The 9,773-nt window shown below is 50.3% G+C and overlaps 1 pseudogene; it reads right to left on the bottom strand.

The window, feature by feature from the left end:
* Positions 1 to 3,790: 3,790 nt before the first annotated feature.
* LOC114636356 lies at positions 3,791 to 6,726 on the bottom strand (annotated as a pseudogene).
* Positions 6,727 to 9,773: the final 3,047 nt, after the last annotated feature.

Here is a 9,773-nt window from a genome sequence, read left to right as displayed (position 1 = left end):
ACACACACATACACGCATACACACACATGCATACACACACATACATACACACGTACATAACACACATACACACACATACATACACACACATACATACACACATACATACATAACACACACAGACACACACACACATACACATACACACACACACACATACACACACATACACATACACACACACAAACACACACACACATACACACACAGGGATGCATGCACATAATCCTTTCATGGCCATTGGTAAGCAGCAGGGAGTCAAACTGCATCCACCCAACAATAACTGAACCCCTTAAATCCACAAACACCGAGATGTTTGGGTGCTAGTAAAACAAACTGACAGGAGCAGAGCCTGCGGCTTAGTTGGTTGAATGCATGTCGAGCATCTGTAAACATCTGGATCTTACCCCCAGCACCACTTAAAACCCAGCATAGTGGCAAATTCTTATGATTCCAGCACTCAGGAGGGGAAGGGTGGATGATCAGAAGTTCACGGTTACCCTCAGCTATACAGCAAGTTTGAGGTCAGGTTGGAATGGGGAAGGGGAAAGAAGGGGGATAGGGAGGAAGAGGGAGGAAAGGGGGAGAGAGTGGGAGAGAAATTAAGAGATGTGTACTGGGCCTGTAGACAATCACAGATAAATGCAGTTGATGGAAACATAGGTAAAGAGAAGGTGAACAGAGACAGAGGCTGTGGCTCAGTGGCAGCGTGCTTGCCTCAGGTGCGTAGGTCCTGGGTTGGATCCCCAGTAATGGAGACGACAAAGTGGGGCAAATTGGAGATAGACAGTTCATATGTGGATGCCAGGTGACACGGTGACAGATGGTGGGTGCTAGAAGATGACAGGTACGTAAACGAAGGAAGAGTAACTTTATTGCTGTGTGTGAGCGTGTAGGTGTGGGCATAGTCACGGGTATGCCACAGCACACGTGCAGGTCAGAGGACTCCTTTTATGAGGCAGTTCTCTCCTTCCACCATGTGAATTCCAGGGAGTAAACTCGAGCTGTCAGGCTTCCATGGCAAGGACTTTCGCCCACTGAGTTACCTCGCTGGTGCAGAGAAGGCAATTCTTTAAACCTGCTACTGTGCCATTTTCCCATATGCAGAAACCAGATGTGTTTCTGCGAGTGTATGGCATGAAAGTAGAAGGGCTGTTTGTAGGCACACAGGAACTAAGGGGAGGTGGTAGAGGAGAAGGGGAAGGACAAATATGAACACAGTATGAGTGTTTGTTATAGGGAAACATTCTAAAGTGTGTGTGTGTGTGTGTGTATGTGTGTGTGTGTGTGTGTGTGTGTGTATACCTTCAGAAACTGTATAGAGCGTCATACACACTGGAGTTGGAGTTACAAGCAATTCATGTGGGCGCTGGGAACTGATCCCAGGTTCTTTTCAAGAGCAGGGTGTATTTTTAACCACAGAACCATCTCTCCAGCTCCAGAAACACAGTTTTTAGCATATGCAGTCTCAGGACTGAGAGGGGAGGCAGGAGGATCAGATGAAGGACATCCTCAACCACACAGCAGGTTTCAGGTTATCCTGCATTACATGACACCGTGTCTCCAAAAAATACATATTTTAACTGTGTGCTATCTTTACAAAAATTAAGCCTTGTTTTTGTACTAAGTATGCCAAAGGATGACGAATTAAGGATAGTAGCAGCTACTACTACGAGAGAGTTGGTAGCATTTCCTCCATACCTTTAAAACAAACAAAAAAAAAAACAACAACAAAACCCTACTGTGGCCAAACACCAATTCTTTGCCTAAATTTCCCCCAGCACAGCTCCCATCAGCCCATGAAAACAGTCTATGAGTTGACAAGGCGGCTTAGCAGAGAAAGACATCATCCTCCAAGACTGTTGACCGGAGGTTGATCCCAGAATCTACACGGTGGAAGTAGAGAAGTAATTCCTGCAGGTTGTCCACTGACTACTACATGCAAATTCATGCACATATCAATGAATCAACGTGTGTTTTTTTTTTAAGTCAACTCTGGGCTGTTTTCAATACAGTACAGTATATGGACTTAGAGTCGTCTAATGGTTAGTATCTGCTATTCCTCTACCGAGAGAACCTGACCTGTTTCCTTAGCTGGAAATGTAACACTGTTCCTCCTAGTAGGGCATAGGTGGGTAAGAGACTAGGATGCTTATAGACTGAGTGGGAGAGAGGCTCCATTGGAGGAGACCTAGGCCGGGGATCTCTGTCCATGGTGCTGACAGGCAGGGCTAAGGCATCATATGGTGGCAGAATTTAGCACACCAGGGCCAAGATGGTCTAGGAATGAATGGAAGTTTTCATGACCAAACAAGTTGAGAAAACACTGACTACTGTATCTCAGCTGTTCCTGTTCCTGCTGTTCCCCCTACTCCCATTGTCCCCTTCATCACTGGACAGCTTCATCTCACCCTATTCAGCCTGCTCTATGGAGACTATGACTGCATAACTAGCTGGGTACAGGTTTGAGCAGAGGAGTCGTATGCCATTTTCAAGTCTTATAAGAGGCACAAGGAGGGGAAAGGGGAGAGTTGGCATCGTGAAACATGTCAGGCACTGTTCTATATATTAAAAGACTTGCATCTGGTATGTTCCCAAGTTACTTGAGCTGGGGACTGCACCCAAGAAACTACACCTAACACTAGAGGTCCCCCCTGATCTTGCAGCTGCAAGAATTCTGGGGGATGCACTGGACTGGCACTGAGCAGTGCTTGAATCAAAGCATGCCATGGTAACTGCCAGCATCCTGTCCTCATTTGGGTACTGGATCCAGAAACAGTCTACCCCAAGCTCCTCCTCTTCCTTTAACCCCCTTCACTGAACAGTAGCAGCCATCAAGATACAGCCTGCTCTGCGGAGAATGCTGATATATGGCTGATGAGTAACCAGAACTTGAGCCAGGGAGGGGTGTGCTATTTCTATTTCCTCCATAAGCCATCCCTTCCCCAGCAGCAACAGACTACCTTTTCAACAGTGACCTTGTACTAGGTCAGCAAGGGGCTCCTTAGCAAGCATGTCTCTTCTGGAACTGGTTTGGGACACCCTGAACCCAACATGGCCACCCCTTATCTGGCACTTGTCACTTGTTCATACGGCTCCGTTTAACCTCTCTTCCTTCTCCATCCTAAACTCAAGAAACAGGCAGTTCTGGGATGATTGAATAATGCCATTTATTGCCTCAACATCCCTTCTTCCACCTCCAGGACAGGGAGCATACAGAACCCCCATCCTCTCAGTAAGACCGTGCTGGGAACAGGAGGCTACTTCATGCCTCTGGGTTCTGTAAATCCAGGAAGGAGAGGAATGACTTGGGCTAGAAAATCAATAAGGACCCATGGGGCAGAAAAATAATGGATGGGAGGGATCAATGGTATGATTAAAAGAAAATTCTAGAAGGGAAGGAAGACCCTCTCGATGCATAAGGCCAGGATTCCCTCCATTCCTTACAACACCTTGTGGCCCGACACATAGTAGGGGTGGTCTTTCCCTTGAGGGTCTAGTGTCAGTTGATCCTCGCAGTTCTCTCAATCTCTGGCTCCCAGACTGGGAACTTACAAAGGGCCAGTCCGGCAGGCGGTAGAGCGGGTCAGTAGAGAGGCTGTGGGCAGTCCTGAGAACCCAACAGCTGCTGCGGGTCCCCTCACACCCAGGACAGCATGGAGTAAGGAAGGAGAGACAAGGCTGCTGCTTCTTTCGGTCTGGTTCTCTCTAGGCCTCCCTCGTGGTCTTGCTCACTGGTACTCCCCACCGAGCCAGAGAGGCCCTGTCCACCGTCTGGGTATCCCCGTCCCTACCAGGACTCTGCACCCCAACACTCCACACACCCACACACCACCGGCGCACCAACCGACTGGTCCTCGCCATCGTCCTCTCCGCCCGCCCGATAGACACTCTGACCATAGCTGCTGCAGACCGAAGGCGCCCCAACTGCATGAATCTTCTTGTGTCTCCTTAGTGCAGCACACTGCACGAAGCCCTTACTACACTCCATGCAGATGTGTGCAGGCTCCTCACCACCCGCTACCTCCAGCCGGTCCCTGTGCTGAGAGTGCTGGTGGGTTAGAAGCCTGGCGGCATGCCCAAAGCCCTTCCCGCACTCCATGCGCTGGCGCCCTACGCAGCCATGTCCCCATTGCTCGCGTCCCCACCCTGGCCAGAGCCACAGCCGCTGCAGCACCATCCCCCTGCTGGCCCACAACTGTGATGCCCTCTCCATCGCCCACTGGGATGGCGATTTCGCTGACCGTTGCTGTGGCCTCCTTGGGTGCCTTGGCGCACCGCACGCTGGTCCCCAGCACCTTAGCTGCCACTCCTGGCCCTGACAGCTCTGGGTGCAAGCGCAGGTGGCGTGCCAGGCTCTTGGGCTGGATGAAGCCACAGCCGCAGCGCGGGCACACGAAGGGCTTTAGATCACTGTGGGAATGCTGGTGTTTGGCCAGGCTCTTGCTCTGTGTGAAGCTGGGGCCGCAGTCGGGACAAGCATAAGGCTTCTCGCCGGTGTGGATGCTCTGTTGCTGCATAAACTTTGAGCTCCAGCTAAAGTGCTTGCTGCTTGCCGCATTCTGAGCAGGCATATGGCTTCTCGCCTGTGTGGATGCACCAGCACTGCACCAGGTGCGAGCTCTGGGTCTTGCTGCAGTTGGTACAGGCTTTCAGCCGCTTGCCTGTGTGCGTGCGTTGGTGCCGCATCAGCTTCGACCAGTGGTTGAAGCTTTTGCCACACTCAGTACAGATGTAGGGTGTAGGCAGCCACGGCCGGGGTGGGGGCCCAGGAGGAGGTGCAGACTAGGGTGGGAACAGCTTGGTCGGGGGCCAGCTGGGGACGTCGTCATCATCCATGATGAGGATGTCCGCTGTAAAGCAAGAGGGAAGGAGGCAAGTCAGAGGTAGCAGACCCACAGGAAACATCCATGTTCAGGCTGCCAGTGGATTCCAGCTTAGTAAGTAGCCCAGGGCAGCTCATTCTTTCCTGGTTCTTCCAACCCAGGGAATGCTGGGTTGTACCAATGCATATCCCGTACACCTTATCCCATGGGACAGCACCCGCTCGAGGCATTTCAAGTATTTCTGTGTTCTCCCTCATATTCATTCTCCTTCTGAGTGGATGTTCTGTCTGCCAGCCTTTCTCTGGACCTACAAACCAATGCCTAAGGCTACCAGGTCCTCATCAAAGTCTACCGACCAAAGCTATAGGGGGCAAGGGCAGGGGTGCAAGGAGAAGCACAAGCGGCACCTGAAACCCAAAGCGGATGGGAGGGCCTGCAGGCTAAGAAGTAACAGTGTCACATTCGGACAATTGTGACTGCAGGGTGGAGAAACAAGTTGGACAAAGAGGGTGGGATACCAGCTCGGGAGGTATGCTAGCCCCCTCCATCTGGGCACGCAAAGCCCACCCACATAGTTATTAGCCTCTATTGCAAATTAAGTTGGATTGCCCCCACCACCACCATGGACAACTAGAGTATAGGAGCTTGATCTGGACAACTGAAAACAACACCCACCTCTCAGGGTAGCCCAGTCTTCCTACATGTGCCTCCTGTCCAAGGTCAACTCGTCCTGCTCTTGAGGCTTGCGGGGGTGGGGGGGAGGAATTCGTTCTGACTCCACGAGGTTCTGAGCTGGAAGTTTGGGAGTTTGGGGTGTTTCTGGGGCCCCCATCTTAGGCTACGTTCTCTCACACCACACCACACACCCCCCAGCGGTGCATCAGTGCGTCCCACAAGCCCAATGCCTGATGGCAGTAGGGTAAAATGCAGCATAGCCCTCTGGGTTTCTCTGCCCAAGTGGAGGTCACACACCCTGGCGGCGAGACAGAAGTGGAACCTCAAGCCCATGTACTTCATGTTGTCAGGATTATGCCAAACTTTTATTGCAACCCCACACGGATGGGTATGTGGCAGTGTAAAGGTGGAGGTGACAAAAACCATGGACCATGACAGCAAAGTCTAAGGAACACTGAAGCAATGTGATGTAAGCATTTATTAACATGGAGGAAGCCGATGCCGTCTGCTCCAGATGTCAGACACACAACTCGGCCCACGGTGCCTTCTCACGAGCTTTCTTGTCATCAGCCTGGAATCACCAGGCAGAGGGAGGAGGAGGGTGTTGGTGGGCCAGGATGGATCTTATCCAACAAACCTGGTGACCCACAGGTGAGTTTTTCAACCCAATAATGCTTTATTAAATATACAGAACACATGTTTCCAATGCTTAATAGTGAATAATTTCATATTTATCCCATCCTACCTTCCCAGATTTTACCATGTAACCTCAGATTCCCCTTCCCAGTCCTTCCCTAGTTCATTACAACTTCCAGACCATGGATTTGGAGGCTCACCCATGTGAGGAGCAACCACGAAGCAGACACAGTACTATTGGAACCAGAGCCAGATATGGGACACAAAAGGGGTGCTCAACAACAGCTAGCTGAAGACATGAGACAAAAGATGGCTCCAAGGATCTGGGTGGTCCTATTAAGAGGACCCTTAGGGACCTGAACACCAGCCTCTCATTCTAAAATGGGAGTGTGGGGCTCTTGGAGGGCAAGGGGCAGGAGTCCAGGCACCCCAGAGTCACAAAGGATGGGTCCCTGGCCTGGTGAGTAAACAGTGGGGTTGGTTGAGGGACCACTGAGGCCACCTCACCTGGGTTCTCATGACTGGCCATCTACTGGTCCTCAGAATCTAGTAGCCCCGGAGACCAAGCTTCTTCCCGAAGCTCCATGTCTGGGTCCCTGTTAGAAAGATATAAAACAAGAAGAGAGAGATTACAGGGTGTTAAACTTTCCAAAGCAGGCAGTCACCCAGCAAACAGGAGCCTGCACCAAGACAGTAGTGACTCGAGCTACAGCACCCCTAACTCAAGGTATAGAGTTCAGCCTCCATTTGCTACTCAGACCACAGCCACCCTCCCTGACCCCTGCCCAGCTCCCTCCAGCTGGAAACAGGCAGAACAACTCCATGACTCAGTTTCCTCATGGACAAAGTGGAGGACAGAGGTGTATGGGGTTTCAACACAACCATGCAGGTCTGACGCTTGCTGGAAGAGGCCCATATGCCTTTACAGCTACAACACCCAATTAAAGGACTCCTTAAAACGAGGATGCCCAAGTACAACTGGGAGAGCAGTGTCAGAAGGCTGTCTATTTCTACATCAAAATATGAGCAACACAAAGACTTTTCAAGGACCATGCATAGTGGAGCATGCCTTTAAATCCCAGCACTTTGGAAGCAGGGCAGGGTGATCTCTTTGAGTTTGAGGCAAGCCTGGTTTAGAGAGTGAGGCCAGGATAGCCAAGGGCTACACAGAGAAACCCTATCTCGAACCCCCCAAACCCTCCCCAAAAAAGAATTTCAGACACAGAAAACCTATACCTCCTGTATCAAACATTGTGAACTGACTAGCTGCCTAAATTTATACCCCAAGCTAACTGCAGGCAGCAGGGCTGAGCAAGCCTGACCCACAATGCAATAGTAACTAACACATAGGTCTTCTAGGCCATCCACTGGAAAACCTGGGCCAGATCCAGCACTATGTAACTCCCTAAACCACAGGTTCCCTACCAGTCCAGCCACCTGGGCCCCCTCAGCTGTGTTCCTCCTGGCTCCTGAGAGCCTTTAAGCACATGATGCCAGCTGTCCCTGTCAGACTATGTTTGAGGTGAGAGTCACCTCCTCAAAAGGCCTGTCTACCCACCCTTTACCCTCCTCCATTCTAGTGGCCCTTCATGTTGTACCAAGTTAGTCTGTCCTCAGACATCTATTCCTAGGCCAGCACTACCCATGGGACCTCCAGCACCCACAACATCACCAGGAAGCCTAAGTGCTCCAGAGAACGATGGTATGAATGAAAACACGGGTGAACGAAACTGGGCCAAGGAGAAGCTTAAAAGACAAGACTCGATGAATCCCAGTACTCGGTCCTGCCCCAGGAGGGAGAACCACACAAAAAGATCAAACAGACCCAAGTGGACTCCAGCTGCTGCAGACAGGTCTGAACAGCTCTGTGAATGTGCACAAGGTAACTGATTTGGCCCAAGAGCAAAAGCTTATGGAATTGACACATGATGACCTCTCAGAAGCTACTGGAAGAGAAAGCAGCAAGGTTTACATGGGGAAAGCTAGGAGGCTGGACAAAATGTCAGCAAGCCACAGGAGCCTGTTCTACAATGACCACATGAAGGTGTGGGAGTTGGGGCGGGGGATGTCTGGATAAGGCAGTCATGGGTCATAAGGGTATGACACCAATAGGATCCTTCTGCTCATAGAAGTTGAGTCCAAAACTCTTCCATTCTATTCCTTTTCCTCATCTGACAACCTTAAGAACTATACAACAGAATAGGTAGTTGTGTGGGCAAAAGCTGACATAATGGCAGAACCCCATCAGAACACACCATCATGCAAGGAATGATTTCAGCTCAAAGTCTGTGGAGACAGGAATGATTCCCTTTTCTTCCTGAAAGTCAGAGCATAGCTTCCTCTTGAATCATGGCCTCCCTGTTCCAGGGGAGTAAACTATCTTGTCAGAGACAAGAGCCAAGGACACAAACAATCCTCCCCAGCCACACTCCATAATAAAAACTCTAGTCACTAGCACAGAACAAACACCAGGCCCAATCACCCATAAGGCCTTGCTTTCACATGATACACACACATGTAAGGAGGCCCCTGAACTCCCTCCTAGTCAATCTGCTTGATGTCAGTTTATTTCTCAGACACAGCAGTGAACTCCAGGAAGGAGAAAGTTCTGCCTCTGCTACACAAGACCCAACACTGCCAGGCCCCCAGGAGGCACACCACGAACACCGAAACTCCAAAGGAAGCTAGATGAACAGGTGCCCACCTATTAATACCATCACCTGAGAAGTAGAGGCAGGAGGATTAGAATCTCCAGGCACACCTCAACTACATAATGCATCCCAAACTACTGGGTGACATGAGCTCTCATCTTTAAAGTAAAACAAACAAGAGAACTCCACAAGGAGAACTTGCAAGTATACTGGGAAAATGTCAGATAGCACTGTTGTGCTGGAAAACAGCCCATTTCTCAAGCAGTAAGTTGTTATCAACTAACCTTAGAGTCCCATTCTTGGCATACGCCCAAAGAAAACACCCGTCTGCACAACATCATGAGTGGACGGGCATGCAGTGCTGTGTGTGGCGGCTAAAAAGCAGACACCAAATGCTAGAGAAGGAAACAAGGACTAAGCCTATGACTCCATATGCATGGACTTCCCAAGGTCATCAAGTCCAGGACAACATGGTTGCAAGAAATGCCGAAGGTCACTAAGCCAGGAGTCACATGGTGTATGGCTCCGTATGCATAAACTGCCTAACTTCACAGAGCCCAGCGTCACCAGGAATAGGTTTCTGTGTATGAACTGACAAGATCACTAAGCTGAGGATCAAGTGAAGTACTCAAGGTCACTAAGACCAGGGTCACATGGTGTAGGAGTCCATGGGCATGAACTCTCTAGACAAATCCGCAGACAAGAAGCAGAGTGGCTGAAGTGTGAGGACAGACGTGGCAGTGACCATGAAGAGGTGTGGGCTTCCTGACAGGTAATGGAAACATTCAGGACTAGACAGTGGTGACTGCTATGTAACTCTGAACACATTAATATATCACTTAACTGTGTGCTTGCTTTAAAGCAACACGTTTTCAGTCGTGGCAGTGGTGGCGCACGCCTTTAATCCCAGCACTAGGGAGGCAGAGGCAGACAAATCCGAGTTCGAGGCCAGCCTGGACTATGGAGTGGGTTTCAGGACAGCCCC

The sequence above is a fragment of the Grammomys surdaster genome, unplaced genomic scaffold (assembly GCF_004785775.1).
Source record: "Grammomys surdaster isolate TR1022 unplaced genomic scaffold, NIH_TR_1.0 123614, whole genome shotgun sequence".
In the NCBI taxonomy this organism is placed as follows: domain Eukaryota; kingdom Metazoa; phylum Chordata; class Mammalia; order Rodentia; family Muridae; genus Grammomys; species Grammomys surdaster.
Note: the sequence above shows the minus strand (reverse complement) of the source record. Positions and strands in the feature narration are given on the sequence as shown.